Source organism: Natrix helvetica (assembly GCF_964273705.1).
Source record: "Natrix helvetica genome assembly, chromosome: 2".
In the NCBI taxonomy this organism is placed as follows: Eukaryota; Metazoa; Chordata; class Lepidosauria; order Squamata; family Natricidae; genus Natrix; species Natrix helvetica.
The window spans coordinates 213,118,108-213,141,179 of record NC_138552.1 but is presented as its reverse complement, the minus strand read 5'-3'; the positions used below and the strand labels follow the sequence as shown (position 1 = coordinate 213,141,179).

The 23,072-nt window shown below is 38.0% G+C and overlaps 1 protein-coding gene across 2 annotated transcripts in view; it reads right to left on the bottom strand.

The window, feature by feature from the left end:
• Nucleotides 1-23,072, bottom strand: part of PACRG (parkin coregulated) — a 260,907-nt gene that overhangs the window by 14,979 nt on the left and 222,856 nt on the right. The window lies entirely within an intron of this gene.

The following is a 23,072-nucleotide window of genomic DNA, read 5'->3' as shown; positions in this document are numbered from 1 at the left end:
AGAAAGTCATTCATTTCCATTCCAAAAAGCTTGCAGTCAAAATTGCTTTTCCTTTCCAAATATAAATGCTGTGTACACATGGTTTACCTTTGGTCATACAATGATCACATAGTATTTATTTACAATTAGTTAAGAAAAACAAACCATTCTCAAAATTATAGAGAGAGCTCTTGTTCACTCTCCAACTCAATCAGCATATTTAAAGTTCTGAAACTCATGAATGACAAAGCTGGAGCTCACCTCATTTTCCTATAACCTGCACAACTTCCTACATACTCTTCAGATCACAACCCCATCCAGCTACTTTTAATACATTTCCAGCAAAGTATCTGTGAGCAAGGTTTCATTTATCATTCCCTTTGTAGATCAGTCCGAATACATACAGAGTTCAAGATGAAATAGCATTTTTGGCTTTTTTTTTTTTTTGCAAATGTAAGAAATAAATTAACAATGTTGATTATGCTTTCAAACAATTACTTTTTTTATAGGTTTCTGGAATTGCTGTCTAGTCCAATTACATCATACCTTCTCCCATACAAAGTCACTTCCTTGTATAAAAATAAATGCTATTTGGGACATAATTCTGACCCAACAGAAGATATGGCCCTGGCTCTGGGTAACACAAGCCTACCATTCTTCTATTAGCAACTCTCAGATCATGGTTATGAAAGGGGTTGCAATTCACAAACTGTGTTGGTCTTCAAAGGCTTGATGATCCTCGGAGTCTCATTCTTTAAGGGAAGATAAACGTTGAAATGCACATACGCATACACACAGAGACACATTATGATATGGATGAGATCGTTTTAATCAATATTGACTATTTACTAACATTTGTTTCCTTCCAGCATTATAGGGAAAAAAGCCACTATTACACCACACAGTGTAACATCTTTGAATGTTTGCCAGAATAAGCTTAGTCATGTTGTAACACAGAAAGGCATGCCCTGTCAGCTAAGTTTACTAACTGGAACTATGCTTCAATGCACTTGGAAATTCCTTCTTGAACATGCACAAACTTGCACTTAGAATCAAAACCATTTGTGTTTAGTAATGTCTAGTTCTGATGGGACCTAAAAAAGACAACTTGATCATCTCAAATATATTCTTTGAAAGTAATACTGTGCTACCCTTCCGCTGCTTTTGGGGGGGGGGGGTTGTCAAATCCTGCAAACTGTTTATATGTGCATGAAGGCATTTCTGTTGGATGAAATGTTCTAATATACCTCCTACTCAACTGGTAGAATTGCAATTTCTAATTATTGAGAGGAAGAGCAGAGTGAAGTTTAAGGATGAGTGACAAATGAGTAATAGTAGCGGAGACAAAATGGTACATGGAGGCAAAAAGCCAATTAATTATATTTGAAAGGAAGAAATCTAAAATGTTGAGACTATGAATTCATGTTCCAAAACAGAAACTTAGCTTGATTTTTTCCTGACCTATTCATGTATTTATTACACTTAAATACACACATACACTCACTCTTATACAACTCTGGCCCCCGGCCTTTAATTTCTGCCATCTTTAACAAGCTATTTGACAAAAATGATGATGATGATGATGATGATGATGATGATGATGATGATGAAGATGATGACGATGATAATGATTTAAAAATGCTCTGAGATGCTGTGGGAAAGTAATCTGGAGCTCCTTGAGGAGAATGCTTCACTATTGTCAAATTGTTCTTTCACTAGGAAGAACAGTATCAAGTTTGTAGAGATTCTCAGTCATCCAGGCTACGGTTGTCCCAAAATTCATTCAAAGGGTGTTAATCCCAAATTGTATGGCTAAAAGTCTTCTCAGTCATCCAGGTCATGGTTATCCCAAAGTTGCTTTTTCAGGAGGCAACTGGACTTTCCTGTTTTTCTTTGAAGATCTTTCACTTCTCATCCAAGAAGCTTCTTTGGGATAACCATCACCTGGATGACTGAGAATCTCTACAGACTTTTAGCCATACAATTTGGGATTAGCACGCTTTGAATGGTGTGGGAGTAGGAATGGGTTTCCAGAGGAAAAATTGCAGACTACAGGAACCAGGAGCACTACTCAGGTGACCCTGAGGACACAGATAAAAACCTCCAAGTGCTTCAATGACCCTCTAAAAAGGATGCAAATGACCAACTGTCTGCAAGGAATATAAATCCTTCCATTCCCCACTATCCTGTCAGGGGCTGAAGAACCTTCTTGGATGAGAAGCGAAATGTCTTCAAAGAAAAACAAGAAAGTCCAGTTGCCTCCTGAAAAAGCATCTTTGGGACAACAGTATCAATAACACCAATTCTTAATATCCAAGGAAAACAGACAATTCTTCTCATTGTGAAGACATTCCCCAATCAAATCTTTCAGATAAGCTTATCTTTATGGTCCAACAAAATGTTGGAAAGACACAAGGGACTTAGTTTCTCAATCAGCAGAATAACACTCCCAACGATAAGCAAGAAGGACCAAATTCAGCATTGGAGGGATAGCAGCAAAAGAAAAACTGAGTTTAAAAATGGGCTGGGTCTGGACAAGAGTCTGCCGAGGCCGGGTTGGGGGGATCCAGATTTTTTTCCCTCCCAATTCTCCTGTGTAGCTGCCTGGAGTACCTTCTCTGCTCCCTTCTGATTACATGATCCAGACCGGATTATATATTGCTCAGCCTATGTTTCCAGTGCATACGTTCAACATTCATACACACTGATGAAAAGGAGAAAGACATAGACATAACATGTTATTTGTTACACAGGTGCTTCCCGCGGACATTTTGGGTAAATAGGTTGGAAAGGATTCAAGAAATGGTGCTTTGTATGCTTTCTCTGTCTTCCTTAAAATTACAATAGAAAAAAAATACCCCCTCCTCTATACAATGAGGCTGCAGTTTCTGCTTCACCTCAAACAGAGCAACCATCGCACACTATTCTTATTCTTTAATTACTTTTGAATATAAATGAGGGGAAAAAGTAATCACATATCCAGCAAGAGAAAAGGTTATGCTTCTGTAACTTTCTGCTATTCCAGGGCTAAGAATGTCAATTTTAAAATTCAAAGAATATGTACTATGAAGGGCCAGCCATTTAACAGCAACTCTTTCAGAATTTTGATTGAACTGCACAGAAATCATGGCAAATGAAATATAAAATATTTTTCAGAGGGTGGGGAAGCTAGCATGGTTTAATCCCAATTTAAGAGGGACCTCTCCTAGCTCAACCATTGTGGTCAATGTAAGGATTTGGAAAATCCAAAAGGAGGGGGTATTTTGCTTGTGTCGCTCAGAGTAACCTGTAAGCCTAATTACCACAGCAACTACCAGGTTTAGATCACATAAGAATCAAGAATCTGCTTATTCTGAAATCAACACATTCAAATCCTCTATGTTCCACTGTCCTTATCTGGATGGCATGAAGGAACATCTCTTTTTCCAGCATGAGAACATACATTGGAGACTCCATAATCCCATCTCCTGCTTATATCTCTCAGGGTATAAATGAAAAGGCCTAGAATCTCCTCCTTCCCCTCTTCCAAATAGGAACCCTCTCTCTTCCCAAAGGGAATCACCATCAGCAGCAGACAATGCAGCTTTTCTCTTTCAGCTAATCAAACCCATTGCTGCTCTATGGGAGCCCTTGAGGAAAGGCAGAATACACATGCATTAAACTGGGCATGGAGCATCTCAAGCAGAAGATCCTAGAGCAGGTAGCTCCCGAGACCTTGCATCTCTAATAGAACCTTGTCCTCTCTCTCTCTGCTTCTCTCTTACTACCCTGAGAAGAGGGGCTTCACTCTGAGGGTCATGCTTGGGAAGGCAGGTTGAGTTTTCTGTTTGTAAAGGTGTGTGGCATAGAACAATCCTTTCCGAGGTCTTGTTATTTTCTTCAAGTCTCTCCTTGACAAATGTAAAAAAAAAAACACTAAATAATGGGAAAAGAACATTTGATCACTTTCACTTGGCAGGAAAGTACTATTGTACATAGTTGTACAATTGTTGCATATGTCTGAACCCCTTATTTAAAGATCACTATTCCAAACATCTCATTGAATTTACAGCAGATGCCAACTAATAAAACCTACTGAAAGATTTGATGTGAGATATATTTTAACTCGGCAGATCACCTTTTAATTTTTTTTAACCTTTGAAACATTTTCTTGTATTAATTTGTTGTCCCCCCCCCCCCTCAGGTATATAACTGCACAAACTATCCCAGACCAAGGCTTTTAATTTTCTCACTGGCAAGACTTAATCATTCATCAGGTGTACTGCTTTTTTTTTTTGAGGGGGGGGGCAGAAATCTGCAAAGCCTCCATCTCCACTTGCTCATTTTTGTTTCCTCTCCTCTTAAAAAAACCCCTCTTCTTCCATACATTTCTCAGTAAGAAGCCAAATGCAGGTAATCCTGTAGAAGGGATGTGCTTGTGGCTTAGCAGCTTCAGAATCAAAGCAGATGGCTAAAGAAGGCACCAGAAAGTATTAAAAGCACTCTCCATATTGATGAGAATTCCCAGGATTTCTACTGGGGCGATTTCACGAAACAGAACTTGTTATCTGATTATATAAACGTATGCCTATCTAGTATATTAAATATTTTATATGCTCTATCTTATATATAAGAGAGCCATCTTTATAAATCAGCAAGAACTGTATACATTTACATCAGTGGTGGGTTTCAATTTTGTTTACTACCGTTTCACTCATGCACATGTGCACACGGGCAACACTGCTGCGCATGCGCAGAAGCATCTGGGCGGAGCCTCCTGCCACCACCACTACCAGTTCACCTGATCCGGCACGAACCAGGAGCAACCCACCATTGGTTTACATGTTCATTTTACTATGTGAAATACGAATCAAGCCCAGGCATCAGTTTTATTCTCCATGATGCCTTCTAATCTTATTATCTAATTAGTGTAGCATCCACAGGACTTTATAACTGATCTTCTGGAAAATTATATTTCTATAATTGTATTTCTATAGAGCTCAATGTGGTATCACTGTAGTCTACTTTGTTATTAAAATGTAACTCTAAAATTAAAGGCAAGCAAGACTGTAATTCAATAAGCACTTTTATTAACAGCATAAGTAAAGATAATATGCCTAAAGTCTAAAATATTGAATATATGGAGGAGGAAAAACAAAGTAAATGTGCAAGCTTAAATGTTATTAATGCAGTTCTGAAGGGGGCCTTCTTTGGGCACAATTACATATTTCATACATTATTGTACATAAAGATTTATGATTGCAACCATCCAAGCAAGTTCATAAACTCACCGTCTTTGGATGACTCTTTTGGATATGCATGCCCTCTATAATTATAATCTTTCAATTACTATCCTTTAAAAACTAAAGAGTTCTGCTTATTAAATCATTAAGAAACCAGCAGATATTATAATGCTGGTTGAAATCAGAAGTAATTCTACAAGAGGAAAGATACTGAGTTAACAGCTCTTAAAATACTAAGACTTTTACAATCATGTATACCTATATTAGATTACATGATTGCATTTTATTATTAAACTATTAAGCTGTATACCTGTAATTCCATCTTTATTCTTTAATATTGATGAACTCTTATAAATTTGTGATTTGCAGTACTTTGTAGAATACAATGATGTTGATTATTATGAGCCATCAAATTGATTTCAATCAATTCTTAGTAACCACACAGATAGACTTTCTCCGTGACAATCTGTCCCTAACCTGGTCTTTCGGTGGTACATTGACCACTATTATTTGCTGTGAATGGGCTCAATTGCCATTTTCCCCATCATTACAGTTTATCCAGAGTGTTAAATCTGATTATTTGTGCTCTGAGTTAAGATACCTGTTGATTTGTTTGATAATCTATTTCTTTCTTTCTTTGTTTTTGGCTACCCATGGTATTTTCAGTAATCTTTTCCACACCAAAGTTCAAAAGTGTCAACACTCTTTTGATTTGTTTTTTTCAAAGTCCAACTTTTATTTTCACAAAGTGCCACAGAACATACCATTGCCTGCACTATTCTGATCTTTTTTAAGTATAGACACATCTGAACATCTTTTCCAATGCCTTCATGGCTATTGGTCTGTGGTCTGTGGCGTATTTCTTGATTGCTTTTTCCTTTATTGTCGATGGTTGATCCTAAAGGTAGAAGCTTCAATATATTCTAAGGCCGGATATGTACCCTCATCAATAGGTTGGTCTTCTTTAATGCAAATATAATATAATAAATAATGTTTAATATTGTTCCCATATTTTCAGTGTGCTTCTTGATTTTTATTGCTAGAGGCTGCAGAGCCTCCAAATTTTTGTATATCAGACTAGTATCAGCAGCATAATGCAGTTTATTGATGTTTCTTCCTTCGGTCTTAAAACTACATTATCATCTTCCAAGTCAGCAACCTTTAATACATATATTCAGCATATCTACTGTGTTACTTCTTTGTCAATCTGGATCCATATTCTGTCCATACTGTGGCCTCCTGACCACTATATGGGTTTTGCATGAATATAACAAGATGAACGGGGGTTCCCATTTTTCTAAACATATTCCATAGCTTGATTTGATCAACTTAATCAAAGGACTTTCTATAGGAGGCATAGTGGCACAATGATTGGAATGCAGTATTGCAGGCTAACTCTGCCCAATGCCAGCAGTTCGATCCTGACCAGCTCAAGATTGACTTCCATTCTTCTGAGGTTGATAAAATGAGGACCCAGATTGTTCAGGGCAACGTGCTGACTCTGTAAACCACTTAGAGAGGGCTGTAAAGCACTATGAAGTGGCATATAAGCCTAAGTGTTAGTGTTATAATCAATGAAACATACAGCATTCTGACTTTCTTCTTCTTCGTCCATCTTTTGGCTTTCTCCATTATCCAGCATATGGCAGCAATAATGTTTAGCCTTATCCTTCCTTAGCCTTTTCTAAAGTCATCATGTCAATCTGGAGTCTCCTTTTCCATGTAGGGCTTGAACCTGTATTGGATGTTTCTAAGCATAATTTAGCCAGCAAGTGATTGTGGAACAAAAGGTGTGAGAAAAACAATGGTTCTCAAATGAAGATAATGTCTGCTATTGTAAGATGCTTCTTGGCTCAGCTTAGCACAGTTCACAGAGCAACTTCCACCACTTTCTCCTTTATGTGCACTTCTCTATATCAGAGCACACATAAGGAACTGTATTTGAAGAAAGCAAGGGACTGCAGTGGGGAGGTAGACAATTCCTGTTCTGTCAAGTTAAAGATCAAGCCAATACAATTTTCTAAAGTTAATATCCATATTGATTTTACCTGAAAGAGGATTATTTCCCAGATGAGAAGCAATAGTAATTAACAAGAAAAGTTAACCTAATTTTCTTATTTTTATGCTATAGCCTTGACAGCCTGCAGAGAATGGAGGCCATATTTAAACCCCTCATTCTTTTCTTAGCAATTCTTATTTTGGTCGGTTGTATAGCATAATCCAAAATGTTTTACTCTATTTAGTTGACTCTTTCTTCTCACTTGCTAAATTCCAGAGTGAATTAGGTACTAAGGCTTTGGATTTTATATAAAGTAGTTACTCTTTTTTGCCTTTGTTCTATTTTAAAACTGAATGTTAGCAAGGATTATATGGTCTCGTTGCCTTCTTTTTCCATCTTCAAGGAATAAATTGTAGGTTTTTTACTTCCACTTTTACACACACACACACAAAAAAAAAACCCATAGCTTTTCTTGGTATCTGAATTCAGAAAATTAAGTTGTTCCCATTAGAGAGAGCTATTCAAGCTCCACATGTGGCATCAGATACTTATTTTTTCGTTAACAAAAGGAGCTTCTAAAAAGCCTTAATAAATGAAACTAGTAGACTTTTGAAAATCAAGTTACAGATGTTTTTGTAAAACTGATTTTGCTGGGAAATGATCTGTGGAATGGATAATGAAATACTGTACACATTTGCAATTGATTAATTAGTTGCTAAATAATACAGGGATTACCCAGTTGCAAACTACAATAGTGTCTGTAAGAGAAAAATCTAAGAGATATGAAATGTGTGGTTTTAAGCGCATGTATATTCTAGCTGGCATTTGTAATAAGATATGGATTACAACTGTGTAATTGAATGATATTTAATTAGAATGCCTAAAATTAAGTGAAGCTGATTGTTTACTGAGCTGTTGCATTTTCAATGTGTTACTCTTGGCAAAACTCCAGTATTGGCGAAATGCAATGTTATCTATCCCCTAGTCCTGCTCTCTTGAGCAATGCATAGCCATTTAATGTATTTGGGCCCAGTAAACAAACAAATAAAACAAAGCATCATAAAACATCAGGTCAAATGCTAATTTAAATGTTCCTAGTCTCATTAGTTAGTCTATCCTTATTTAGACCAGTTGATGACATGGCCCGCAGCCTGCATATATTATATGTTTTACAGATTTTTTTTGAAAGCACAATATACTTCTTCCCTTTTAAATTGAATTTGCAATGAATTAATAAAAAAAAAATGTAATGCTCTTCAACACTTGCATAGCAATTACCTGGAGCCTTTTGTGTCCAATGCCAGATTTTAAAAATAAAACAGAGAGCTAGGTGATTATTAATCATGCCTCCCAACTGTGACATGTAGAGATCTGGAAATCAATCTCTTCCTAGTTAAAATCCCATTTGCATATCTATGAATATTGCCTGTTGAAAATTAACATATTTTATATGTATTTTTTTCTCACTAGTTTATATATAATTCCACTTCAGTACATAGAGCACAATTGGTGCATTTTAATAGGACACCCAAATAAATTGTTCTTCTATCTCCAATTACATGAGGAACGTATCTGTATGTGTCTCATTCCTGATGACTGCTGGACAAGTCCCTGACCTTTTCTTGGCAGCATTTTGGAAAGAGGTTTGCCCTTGCCTCCTTCCCAAAGCTGAAAAGGAGTGACTGGCCCAAGGCCACCCAGCTGCCTTTGTGTCTAAGGTAGGACTAGAATTCATTGTCTCCCACCTTCTAGCCAGATGCCCTGAATCGCTAAATCAAACTGGCTCTCAGCTGCTTAAATTATATATCAGGCAATCAGTTGTCAAGGTTTGCAAATGTTTAAAAAGTTGCTGGAAACAATGAAGAGTCATTAGGGAAACCAACCCCGTGGAGAGAAGCCAAAGAAATGTATGCTTGTAAGGGGGTCAAGGGGGAAATGATAAAATGGGCATCATAATGCAAGTAGCATGATTTACATACTTACATCAGATATTCAGAAGGCAAATATGCGAGGACAGGTCTTGTGTAATGACATCAACACATGTTACCATTTTTGCACGATTATGGCTTTCTATGAACATCCCTGCTTCGGACAATAGATTTACATTCAGCGTTGTCTGCCAGAGGACAAGCATATTAGGAAGGTGCAAAAATTGTTTGGGATTTTCAAAAATACACAAGCTACCTTCAGGAATACTGTAAAAAGAAGATACCTTGCAATCATTTTATGAAACCATTACTATAAAAATGAAGTGACATTGTTTTTCATTTCATTGCACCAAACTGAACTTTTTAGCAAGTAACTTGCACATAGACTGCAGCTATGCTATGCTAGTAGTCCTTGACTTACAACAGTTCATTTAGTGACCATTCAAAGGTACAATGGCACTGAAAAAGTGACTTATGACCATTTTTCACACTTACGACCATTGCAGCATCCTCATGGTCACATGGCCAAAATTCAAATGTTTGGCAACTGACTCATATTTATGACCGTTGCAGTATCCTAGGGTCACATGATCAGCTTTTGCGGCCTTCTGACCAGCAAAGGCAATGGGCAATCCAAATTAACTTGACAGCCGTGTTACTAATTTAACAAGTGCAGTGATTCACTTAACAAATGTAAAATAGTGCAAAACTCACTTAATAAATGTTTCACTTAGCAGCATAATTTTTTGGCTCAGTTGTGCTCATAACTTGAGAATTGCCCATACTATAATAAACTATTCCCACTGCCACTATTGTTGTGGCCCTTTGGCTGCCAGCAGAGCTAGCTGCAGAGTCAGATGAGGAGGAGATGGAGGGAAAGCCTGGGCCAGCTTCAGAGCCTTTGGAAGACTCTACTGAGGAAAAAGCATCGGAGGCAGAGCCATGGCCTTCCGTCCCCCCCAAGGTTGAGAGGCCACTGTCTTCAGGGTCTGAGTTGAGTGAGGGAGAGGAACAGATGGGACCCATCCCAGATGTGTAGAGAGGAAAGGAGAGGAGAGGAAAGTAAAACAATAAGCTGGCTCTCAGGGAAAAACAGACATGGACACTAGCCACCCCCTCCCTGACTGGGAAATAAATAGTAGGGGTTTGGGAGTAGCCAGTTGTTGCAGACAACCATTCACTTTTAGGATACAGCAAGCAATTCGGATTTCTTGGCCAGGTCTGTTGGGACTTACCGTATTTTTCAGAGTATAAGACGCACCTTTTTCTTCAAAAAAGAGGGTGAAAATCTGGGTGCGTCTTATACACTGAATACAGCATTTTTGGCCTCCTGAAACCACTCCCCCTTTGCAAAAATGGCCGTGCATAGCCTTTAGGAGGCTTCCAGAGTGCTTCTGGGGGCTGGGGAGGGCAAAAATTAGCATAAAACAGGCTGTTTTCTGCTCTTTTTGCTCCCCGGCCCCCAGGAGCACTCTATAAGCCTCCTAAAAAAAGGCTACACATGCCCTTTTTTTGGACAAAAAATGGGCCCATTTTCATGAAAAATGGGTCATTAGTGGGAGGTATGCAGAGTGCAAAAACTTTTTAAAATCTTGATGCATCTTATACTCCGATGTATCTTATACTCCGAAAAATACGGTATTACATTTGATCTTTGTTTATCCACTTGAATAAAAGACTGTTCCTACCCTGTTTGAAAAAGAGGTTTTTACTCACGAGTAAGCAGCTTATCATTACTTGCTAAGGCTGGGTCAGAACAACTACCATAATACTAATGCTTTAATGACTCTGTGCCAATTACACCTCATAAGAATAAATGCTTGTACAGGATATAGTAGATACCTTAAGAAAAACGATCTTGCCTACAAGTAAAGGATGTGGAATTGCATTGGAAGCAAACGCTGTATATTCGGAGTCCAGTATTCATCACGTTAGTTACATAAATATAATCAATAATATGTACTGCTGAAAAGTGTCTGAACTGACCATCATTCTAGTGCATTTTATCCTTAACTGACTCCAGACCAACATTTCTCAATCTTAGCAAGATGTTTGGATCTCAGAATTCCCCAGAAAGCATGTGAAGTCCACACATCTTAAAGCTGCCAAGTTTGAAAATCATTGTGTGTTGATTTCTTATTTTATTTATTTGCTATTCAAAGTCATTGCTGAAAGGGCAGCTACATAAATAAACTAAATTAATACATAAGATACATACAGTGTATGGTCATTACTTAAGACAGCCACTGATTTATGTTTTAAAAGTCATTATTCTCACTGTTATAAGAAAAACAACAATGGTTGGATGATTCCTAGTATGATAACATTACTGAAAATTCATACTGTGTGCAATTAACATTTAATGCGTATTATTAAAAGATGCAAAAACTCTGTAAAAATAAACAGATGCTCTATTAACTACTTATAGAAAAGAAATGAAAATATAATATAATCAGTCTTCCTTCACAAGAGATACACGTTGTCCACTTTTTCAGATATGTTATCACTGTGTTTTTTCCATCTTCTGAGAAACTGGTTGACCCGGAATTTTTCTCTATGCTAGTGAACTTATTCATACATCAAATACCAAGGAAGCTTTATTTCAGACTGGAATTTTAAAAATATGTGTGGTCTCTTTTTGTATCATTCACCTTCCTTTAGCAGGCTTTATCTTCTTGTTCCCAAAAAAAGATTTGATTAAAATTTGACACTTTCCTTTTCTGCAATCTCACCTACAGTGATGCCATCTGGGCAGTGGAAAGTCTCCTTTTCAGTAATCCTTTCAGCATATGTATCAATTCCCCCAGAAAATCTCCATTAACAGCACAATTTAATGTTTCTTTTTCAGATGGGAAGAGGCACAGAGTTCTTCTAGTGACTGAAATCTTATCTCCAGCTCTACTTTCTTAATAAAGTTGAGTTAATGTAATATTTACATTACTAAATATATTAAAGGCCCTTGTGTTGCTAATAAATCTTTTTTGCCCCTTTCCTATAATATAATATCTTAAGAAAATTAATACATCCCTTGAGTATTTCTTTCAGAGACATTTCTGCAACAGATCACCAATGCACAACAAATGAATGAAGAACTTTGCCATTAATAAAATATTTTGTATACCAAAGACAGCTCAGATGCTTTCAAGGCTTTCTTAATAAAAAAATTGCTGATTACAGGTGTATTTTGTTTTCCCATTTTTCCTGTTTCATGCCACACTGAAGTCAATGTTTCTTTGCTTTTGGTTCCTATATCCTTTTTCAACTTCACACTGAAACACTAAAATAGTTTTTCTCCAAAATATTCAATACAAGAATCCAGTGGTGGGTTTCCAATTTTTTTTACTACCGGTTTGCTCATGTGCGCGATGCTTCTGCGCATGTGCAGAAGCATCCAGGCAGGTGGGCAGAGCCTCCTCCCGCCGCTACTATTGGTTCGCCCGATCCGGGCTGAACCTGGAGCAACCCACCTCTGCAAATATCCAACAAATTTTTGAAACCACACTTTATATATTGTAGACAATGAACTTCATAATTTGTGAAGTCCTTTATCAGATGAACTTTATTCCTAATTGACAATTTCCAAATGACATATTAAATTCATTGAATTTAATTTAATTTGAATTCCCAAATTAAATCTTCAATGCGGCTTGGAAGGGGGGGGGGAGAAAGAGATGGATGAACTGCAGGACTATGTGCTCCAAATACAACCCACCCTAACTAGCTACCGCAATACATCTGAGGTAGGAATACTAAGAATGCCTTTCCCATATGAAGTCTGAAAAACAGGCTAGAAGCTCAATCTCTTCAGCTGTAGCACCAAAAACCTGGAATTGTCCAATTTTACGATCACCGTGACTTAAAACTATGATGGGCAGACTGCATTACATCCAATAAGTCAAGGACTATCTGTATAACATACCCCTCCATATACATCACGCCTATCCTACAAGAGGCCCACTGTGTTGTCTTTTTCTTTGTCTTTGTAATACAATAGGCCAAAGGTATATAAGTTATATTTTAATTTTGTTCAGAGCTATTGAGCAAGCTGTCAGGAAGCTGCATCGCTGGGAGTCCAGTGTGCACTGTAGTTGTTTTCTTGCTTAATAAATGTATGTTGTATCTTCAGATTGATTTGGTTTATTCAAGGGAGCCAGCTTTCGACCACAACAAATCACAAAAGTTTCCATGTCCAACAGGAGTATCATAATCACAGCATGATTAAAGTAGCTTTGAAATGTGGATCCAAGATCAGGTTTCATACTCTATCTCTACTTTGTCCTTTATATTTTTCTACAGCTCAGAATGTAGAGAGATTTTTCTCTGCAAGTGGAAACACAGCACCTACATACACACACAGAGGAATGAAGGAGAAGAGAACTATACTTTCATAATGTTTCCAAAAGTGGCACCCTCCTGGTACTCTGGGATTACAAACCCCAGAAAGCCAAATGAACATGTTCAAAGGCTGGAAGTTCAAGGAATTGCACTCTAATGCAGCTAAGACTCTGGTAGCTTGAGAAAGCAGCTGCTGTATAAAGGATCTATGCCTTTTAATTCATGGCACAGAAAAAAAATAAATATATAATTGTAACTAATGAGGAATGAAAAGATATCCTTCTTTTTCAGAGAAAAATGCCGCCCAAAGTATGTTTTAAAAACATTAAGACCTAAACCCCTGCTGATATAAACAAATACTAATCAGAAAGGTAATTCTTTACTTGTAAACACAGTATGCTAGAAGTAGCACTATTTATGGCACAGTACCCTAGTTATAATGATGCCACATACCATCAATCAAAAGAGGCTATTGGTTTATTCCTTTATTGCAATAAATTTCTAGAAATCAGTGGTATCACGATTTAATTCTAAAATATTATTTTATTCTAAGTAGTTCAACTGTCACTAACAACCAAACCCATGCATTTTTTGCACTGAAAAACAAATCAACATAAAATGAAGCAAGAGAGTGGAAAAAGATTTTAAAGCAATATCCAGGCAGGGAAGATTTGGAATGCGGAATTTGCATAGTAAAAAAGTGTATGGGAAGAAAAGCTAAAGTTATACAGTATATCTTTAATGGATGTGATAGTGGACTTTGAATAGAGTTCTCATCAGAACATTTTATCAAGCTAAGATGAAGGTTCCAAGGCTCAATAAAATCATCCAGATCAACTTTCTGTCACCAAGCAATTTTCCACAAAACTTAGTGACATATCGCCATGACTTATCAGGCCTCTTGAGTTGGGTGTGGGCTCTAAATTCTTACGTTTTTCTCCATTATTGGGGGTTCTCTAACTATGAGTAATCAAAAAAGAATTTTATTGAAAATATGCAGTCTGATACATATTTGCATTCTGTAAGGGTTGGTCTAATTTATATTGTTATGGTACATTTCATTGTTTTAGCTGCACAGTTAAAGTGATTAAATACACTGGTTCTCTGTGCATCACAAATTGAAAACTGTGTATTTTCAGCATGCGTGTTTGATTTAATGGAGAAAGCACACCAGGAAGAAAGTCTAATTTCCACCCTAAATTATGCATTAATAAGAGTAGGCTAAACAGTACCTAGTGTTCTTACAATCTGTGAATAATGTTCCATTATCTCTACCTTTTTTTTTACTAGAATTTAATAATTTCAAATTAGTTGCCAAAAGGGAGTTATTTTTATATACTGAATAAAAAATACCTGCAAATAAAATTACAGCCAAAAAAAAAAAAGGAAAACTCTTATAAATGAACAAAACAGCAGTTAAACCAGGTATAAAACTAGTTTGAGTAGTTTGAATACCTGGACATACAGTTCAGCTGTTGGCAATTGTCAAAAGGTAATAAATGGGTATTAAGGAAGTGTTTTTAGGGAAGTAATTCCCAAGAGGACATCACTGTAAAAAATGTTCTCTATTTTATTGCCACAGGTCACATGAATGAACATCAATAATTACCGACAAGTATTGAGAGAAACCACCACTTCAACTGATCTGATCCCTTTATGATACTGTTAATATTAATATATTTGTCATCCTGTAGAAAGTGTAATTATGTTTAATAGCTCAAACATGCCTGAATTTAATCTGAAGGAAACTCAGTCAAAAAAGGGGACTGGAGGCTGAAACATGTAAAGAACAGTTGCTGGAACTGGATATGTCTAGTCTTACGAAAAGAAGGACTAGAGGGTGACATGATTAGCAGTTTTCCAATATCTCAGAGGTTGCCACAAAGAAGAGGGAGTCAAACTATTCTCCAAGGCACCTGAGGGTAAGACAAGAAGCAATGGGTGGAAACTAATCAAGGAGAGAAGCAACTTAGAACTAAGGAGACGGAACAATTAATCAGTGGAACAACTTGCCTCCAGAAGTTGTAGATGCTCCAACACTGGAAGTTTTAAAGAAGAGATTGGATAACCATTTGTCTGAAGTGGTTTCCTGCTTAAGCAGGGGATTGGACTAGAAGACTTCCAAGGCCCCTTCCAACTCTGTTATTGTATTGTATTGTGACCAGTAGTACCTGTTCCACAAACATCAAAAGGTAAGGTAAAGGACTCCATGTGGCTTTTACTTCATCAGTGGTTACTGACTATAGAGGGTGGGGCTCATCTCCATTTCAAGGCCATTGATCCAGTGCTATCTGAAGACATTTCCATAGCCATGTGGCCAGCATGACATCCCAGAGCATTTTTACCTTCCCACCAAAGTGGGTACCTATTTATCTACTTATATTTGCATGCTTTTGAACTGCTAAGTTGACAGGAGCTGGGGCAAGGATGGGAGCTCATCCCATTGTGTGGCATTTGGGTCTTGAACCTGGGCTGCTAGCTTTCCAGCTGACAAGTCCAGCATCTTATGCATTGAATCACTGTTCTGCTCACCAACTACATAGCTTTGATCAAAATACAAAATGGTCTCAATCAAACTTCTACAGCCTTAGTACATCATAGACTAATCCTACTATTAAATTAACAATAAACAAAATCTTACTGAAAGCATTTTTTCAGCACCATTCAGCATGACTAAATCTGGCATAAAGGTGGATGATTACTGATTTATGCCATAGTTGCTTGGCACCATTAATGCTTTGGCTATAAATGTTGAAAATTTGAATTGTGAACTGTACTCTTGTTATTTTACACTTAGAAAATCACTGTTCTTCAACCATGGTCTCCTTGGCAATGTGCAAAGTTAGTCTCCCCCTACGTTTTGCGTTCAGGGCTAATTGGGAAAGACTGCATCACCATGTAATGTTGCTACATTTAAAAGAATAATATTCTTTTAAACATTCAAAATTCCAAATGTTAATTAAATATATACATGGTTCAGGAAGAAGAGTTCTTATCTCGCCTTGAACTCGCGGAAATTCACCAAGGCTACTCCCTCGACCTCAATTCATTGATATAGTGACACAAATTAAACAAGGTAGAAAAGGCATGCAGATCATGGCTTCTAGAATTCTTTCCAACCCCTTCACTAACTGTGGCCATAAGAGGCATCTCCATTTTGTTTTGTGTAACACAGTGTTCTCTAAATCTTTGTGCACGCACAAGCATTTTCTCCCCAGAGACTAATTAAGGAGAGTTAAGCATATGTGTTGCCTGTACACAGCCATTTTTCCGGGAATATGTCTGCTATCCTATCCCATCATTTAATGTTTTGTGCTCTGGTCTGGAGTATCTGACAGAACTCTGTGTTAAGCATTTGTTTTGGCAAAAGATATTTCAAAAGAGAAAAACTGGCTTTTTATATCCTCTATCATAGGCTTCCTATCATTAACATGATTCAGTCATAAATTGCATTGGTTTCCCTGCATATAACAACTCCCTTTCCTGCCTTCCCTCCCCAGCAATTTTTGGAGGGTTCCCTAGAGCACTCACAGTATCTTTCCTTAGCCATCTGTGACGACAATCTGGCAATTATTTTGAATTTTTTTCTTTCATGCTACAATATACAGTCTTTCACATCTCCAAAAGCTCAAAACGCCCATTCACAAGACAATAAATTCGGGAAACTGGGGAAGATAAAAAACATTGCAAACAAACTTTTTTCTCCCAAGTTACAGAAGGTACAAAGGGAAGATGGAGAATGTGGTTTTAGCAAGAAATAATATAAAAAGAAAATAGCGACATCGATAAATGATAATGTGGGGATTTTTTCCCCTCACTGCTGACTTCTGGTTGGATAAGTCAATCCACCAGAAACATTCATTCTTCCCACAGGCTTATATGCTATGGGCAGTTGAAATTCATTTATGATTGCTGGTAAAAAAAGAAAAAGGGAAAAAACCCTCAAATACAAGCACATTGAAACAATAAAAATTATATGTAAATACCCACATTGCATGCAGGGTATATGCAAAATGCACAGTTAATTGCCACATGAGTTTCTGATTCTAAGATATTACTTTACTAAAGTCTTATGATAGAATAATAGTTGACATAAAAACATTGAACGGTTACTTTCTGTATAAACTATGTATCTCCATATCAATCCTATGTAGCATATATCCATTAATTTAAATTGTGTTTATTTAATTTGTTCAGTATGTCATATTCAATTTTATTTAAGTTTTTATTTGGATACAAAATGTGTTGCTTTCTCATTGACAATGCCTGAGGATAAGTACCCATGTCATCTTTTACTGTAGTTCATCTGGTGATACTTAATCTGAAAAATAAAGTAGCATATTACAATCCAAAAATCTGAGACTCCTTTCACTGCAGTTAGTCTTATTAAGCTGATCAAAATTCAACCAAAAGCTAGTGAATGTATATTTTTAATCTAGATCATGTCACGAAGGACACTCATAATATATTTTGGAGATTTTAGATCAGTTTTTCCAGATAGTGTTTGTTAACATCAATCCATTTTTTAATAAGCATAAAAGTACTTTTTGTCATATCCTTTCATAAGAAAGCATCAAGATATACCCAAAATGACAATATAAATAACAGTTGTGAACCCATTAGTAACGACAAGTATCCAGCAATCATGTGCCTTGATCACAGGTATGTATGATCTCCAAAGAGGTTTCATACACAAAATAGCCTGTGTTCATATGATGTCATTTACACTGTCCACTTGTGGAATCTTCCAGTAATGATAGTTTCTACATTATTGATTACATTTAGTGGAAGCTCCCTGTTTAGATTAGTTTGTATAGCCTAGGCCTTCAAATACATGTGCATGATCACATTTATATGAAAGCACAAACTGACTCACAACATTTGCACTGGATAATTATGTCAATCAATTGTCTGATTCAGAAATTCTGGATCACTGATTGAGATCCTAGGAATCCCTGGTTACCGAGGTTTGCAACCACGCTAATCAAGCAAATGAAGCTAAGTAACAAGTTAACTTGACTGGAAATGTAGTAAAAAACAACAATTACATCTATTATATACAAACTGGTTTTCTATGTAAAGATAATTAGGAGGGAAAAAATCAGCTGTTTTGTGAAATAACAGAAGCATAGTAATCACTATTTCGATAGATGAATAATAATTACTATCTACGGACAGGGAGCGATCAAAATCAAGAAGGCATTTAGACTGCATCCCAGTCATATGGGGACTGCTTAGGTGTGACAAACTCCAATGTATCATGCAGGAATATTTCAGTGAGATGTCAGCCATGGAATGGGTGATGTTTATCTGATCTCTCCCACAAAACCAGCAGCTTTCCCCAGAAGCAGGCAAACAATCAATAATATTCCACACAGCACTCTGACCCACACAGTTGGGTCATTGAAAGGTACCTTCAGCATCACTGGAGCTAATCAGGAACACACAACCGTATAATACTAAGACATCTCATCAATATGACAGCTGCACTGAAATATGGGACTTTAAGAAAATAGCCATTCTTTTATGTCAAAGTCCAAATGTCTATTCTGCAAAATCTCACAGGAAAAGCATATTTTTAAATACTAGCCATGATTTTCAAGGGGAAAATATGCTGTTGAGGGAAAAGTTTCCTTTCAGACAAGCCAGTTTTATCCATGTTGGATTGTTATTGTTGTTTTTAACAAGGGAAATGTTGAAGATAGGCTATCTAGAGCCCAAAGCCCAGGAGAAAGAATATGATGCTTTTCTATGTCAACTGAATGTGTATTCTGCTAGTGTTAGATACTGGCTACAGTTATAATGGTTTCCACCAAGGTCCTCTGTTCTGGAGGGAACAGAGGTTTAATCTGATTGGTCGAAGGGTCTGACAGCTGCCTATAAAAGGACTGCTGTCAGACTCAACCTTAGCTGGATTGTACATAGTTGTTCTGTTACAATAAAGAGCTGTTGTTGCCTTTAGCCTGTGTGTGCCTTTCCATTACCTGATCCAACACTGACGATGAAGGTGGGATTGGAAGGCAACTAGGCGAACCAAAAAGAGCATAGCAATCCACCAAGTAAATCCAGCCTGGAACTCAGTGTGGCTTCGAGCAGATATTTGTGCCCTCAGAACACAAAATGGCCATGCACGCCCCACCGACTCGTATGACCCAGTTACCGAAGACTGGGAATCATATATGCTGAGGTTCGACTGCTTCCTCGAAGCCAATGACCTCATGTGCTTTTCTGAAGGTCGCAAGAAGAACATGTTCCTTGGTTACTGTGGACGGGAAGTGTTCGAAACTGCCAAAGACCTCTGTGAGCCAACACCGCTACAATCAGTCTCTTGGTCAGTGCTCCAACAGACGCTGAGGACTCACTACACTCCCAAGCCGTCTAAGCACATCCGCCGGCACGAATTTAACATTCACAACCAGAAGGAAGGTGAATCAATCAACGAGTACGTTGCGGCGCTATGAAAGGCCGCAGCATACTGCAAGTTCTGAGACCTACCCCAGCTCTGGTTTTGGGGAAAATTGAAAACATCTGACACAAAGGAGGAGGGGAGACTTGCAACAGAGATTTTAAAGATGCATGTCAAGTTTTCAGTTTCATCTTCTGAAGCCATTCAGAAGCCATTGTATGGGCAAAGAAAAAAAAAGTAAGATCTTCATTTATTAAGATGCCATCTTTAACAGGATTCTCTCACACACACAGTACTCCCAAAATAGCACCAAAGAAAGATACTTTAAATATCATATTAAACATGACCCACTATCTTGTTGAGCGTATTCCATTCATTTCAGTGCTAACCATGCTAGGAAAAATCTGACTTTAATTCTTTTCAACGCATGTCTGAAGGAGAACAAAGTGGCTTATCATTTGTTTTTCCCTATAGTCTGAATGAAATCCCTCAGCATTGTGTTTTGATTCTAATAACAGCCTTTTCAAAACAATCATAACAGAAAAATTCTACTTCCAGAAGGTTTTCTACAATCTGAAAAGGGGCTTTATATTTTGAGGGTTTAGTATCTTTCAACCACTAAAAACAGAATTATCTTCATTGATTCAGTTTTTTTTAAAAAATAATATAATATTATGCCTTCTGAAATTATTTATCTTAGCTGATATAAAGAATCTATATGAGATCTCTGCCAGGTCAGGAGTCTGAACACTTTACCCTTTGTGGGAAACTGGATTGAAATCAGTAGTGGCCTTTGCTTTTTCAGAAGAGGGTGAGGGGAGAGTAATCAGACTGATTAATTAGGTAGTCAGCTAACATCAGGCCTACCCCAAATTAAGAAAATTAAATGAAGATGATAAAATAATGAGTATTTTTTAATGATAGGATAATTTTTGCAAGTGCTGAGGCAATATTGTTTTATGATATATTTTCCTTAATGTTTTAAAGACTTGGGTGCAGTTAAATACAATAACTAAACACTGAATTCTTTTCAATAAGACTATATGAAAAGTATATTGCAATGCCCTTTTGGGGAGTGATAAAAAGTAGAAATTCCAGAGCAAGCTGTTTAACAGGAGATGTAAATTTAGTTATTTTTGTTGTGAGAAAAAATACAAAAAAATGACATACTATCTGGTGTCAACATTTTATTTGCAATGTTTCCTTCTTAGCTGTCTTGGAGGAGGTAAGTAAAAGGCAATGAGAGTTTTGTTGGAAATTGCTTGTATTTATCAATTTCTTTAATATAGGTTTCGCCTACATAATGGCAGGAACTGGAGCCTCTGGCTGGCTAGATTCACATATAACACTAAACCATTAAATGGTTAGTTAGTTGGGGTTATTAGAAGGTTATGTGCTTCATAAGCAATGAGTTTATGGTTTTTCATTAATGTGTTAACATGGTCAAGTGTGATTTATTCAATAAATTTTGTTTAGATTTGCAAAGATCAGGCCACTGAAACCCACTTCTTAAACTACTCAGAACCTTAGCAACTTTAAGAAGCAACTGGCTGGGGAATTCTCTACCAGAAGATTCACAAATGTTGTCCAAGAGATTTCAGAAACATTGTGTTTCAAGATTACCTGCTCAGTTAGCAGCTGGATCATAATTTGACTCCAATGCCAAGACAACTATAAGGATTACCCTTATAAAGGGCGCCGACTGGAGGGGTTGGGGGTCGGGGGCACCGTTTTACGGTGGTTCGGCTCCTACCTTTCCGGCCAGACGCAACGTGTGTTGACAGGGGAGCAGAGGTCGACTCTGAGCCCCCTTACCTGTGGGGTGCCACAGGGGTCGGTCCTCTCGCCGCTCCTGTTGAACACATACATGAAGCCGCTGGGTGAGATCATCCGTGGCTTCGGGGTGGGATACCACCTGTACGCTGATGATACTCAGCTGTACATTTCCACCCCGAACCACCCCAACGAGGCCGTCAAAGCGATGTCCCGGTGTGTGGAAGCCGTACGGGTCTGGATGGATGACAACCGACTCAAGCTCAACCCCTCCAAGACGGAGTGGCTGTGGGTTCCGGCCCCCCGGTTCAACCAGCTAATTCCATCTCTGGCCATCGGGGGCGTGCAACTTGCCCCGGTGGAGCGGGCGCGCAATTTGGGCGTCCTCCTTGATGCTCGGCTGTCCATGGAGGACCATGTGACGGCCGTGGCAAGGGGGGCGTTCCACCAGGTTCGCCTGGTGCGCCAATTGCGCCCCCTATTGGACCGGGATGCCTTGCGCACAGTCACTCATGCGCTGGTGACGTCTCGCCTGGACTACTGTAACGCTCTCTACATGGGGCTTCCCTTGAAATGCACTTGTAGACTACAGTTGGTCCAGAACGCGGCCGCGCGGGTAATTATGGGGAGTACAAGGTACTCCCATGTGACACCTTTCCTGCGCGAGCTGCACTGGCTCCCTGTGGTCTACCGGGTGCGTTTCAAGGTCTTGATAACGATCTTTAAGGCGCTCCATGGCTCAGGACCTAGCTACCTGCGGGATCGTATCCTGCCCCATACATCCCTGCGACCAATTCGCTCGCACAGAGAGGGACTCCTCCAGGTGCCGTCCACCAGACAATGTTGGGGGGCGGCGTCTAGGAGTAGAGCCTTCTCTGTTGCGGGCCCAGCCCTGTGGAATGACCTCCCTCCGGATATTAGGACTACCTCTGACCTCCGCGCCTTCCGGATAAAGCTCAAGACCCACCTATTTCAAGTAGCTGGCCTGGCTCAACCATAGTTCGTTCACACTGCTCCTGACGGGTTTTTTAATTTTATGACTTTTGGAATTTTTATTAGGGGATTTTAAATTGTGTTTTAACTGTCTTTATCCATCTTCCTACCTCCTCCATGTACATGTATTCGTTTATTTTGTTTGTGTATTGTCCATACTGTTTTTTATGTGTTTTATTGTACGCCGCCCCGAGTCCTTCGGGAGAGGGTGCGGCTAAGAAATAAATTTTATTATTATTATTATTATTATTATTATTATTATTATTATTATTATTATTATTATTATTATTATTATTATTATTATTATTATTATTAAGAGAATATTTTGATGAAATCATAGTTTAAATAAAACAAGGGTTTTGGTCTTAAGGCAGCTACCTCAGTGCTAACTTGTGATGTTGTCTCTTAAATGAAGTAGCAAAAGAAGAACCTCTTAC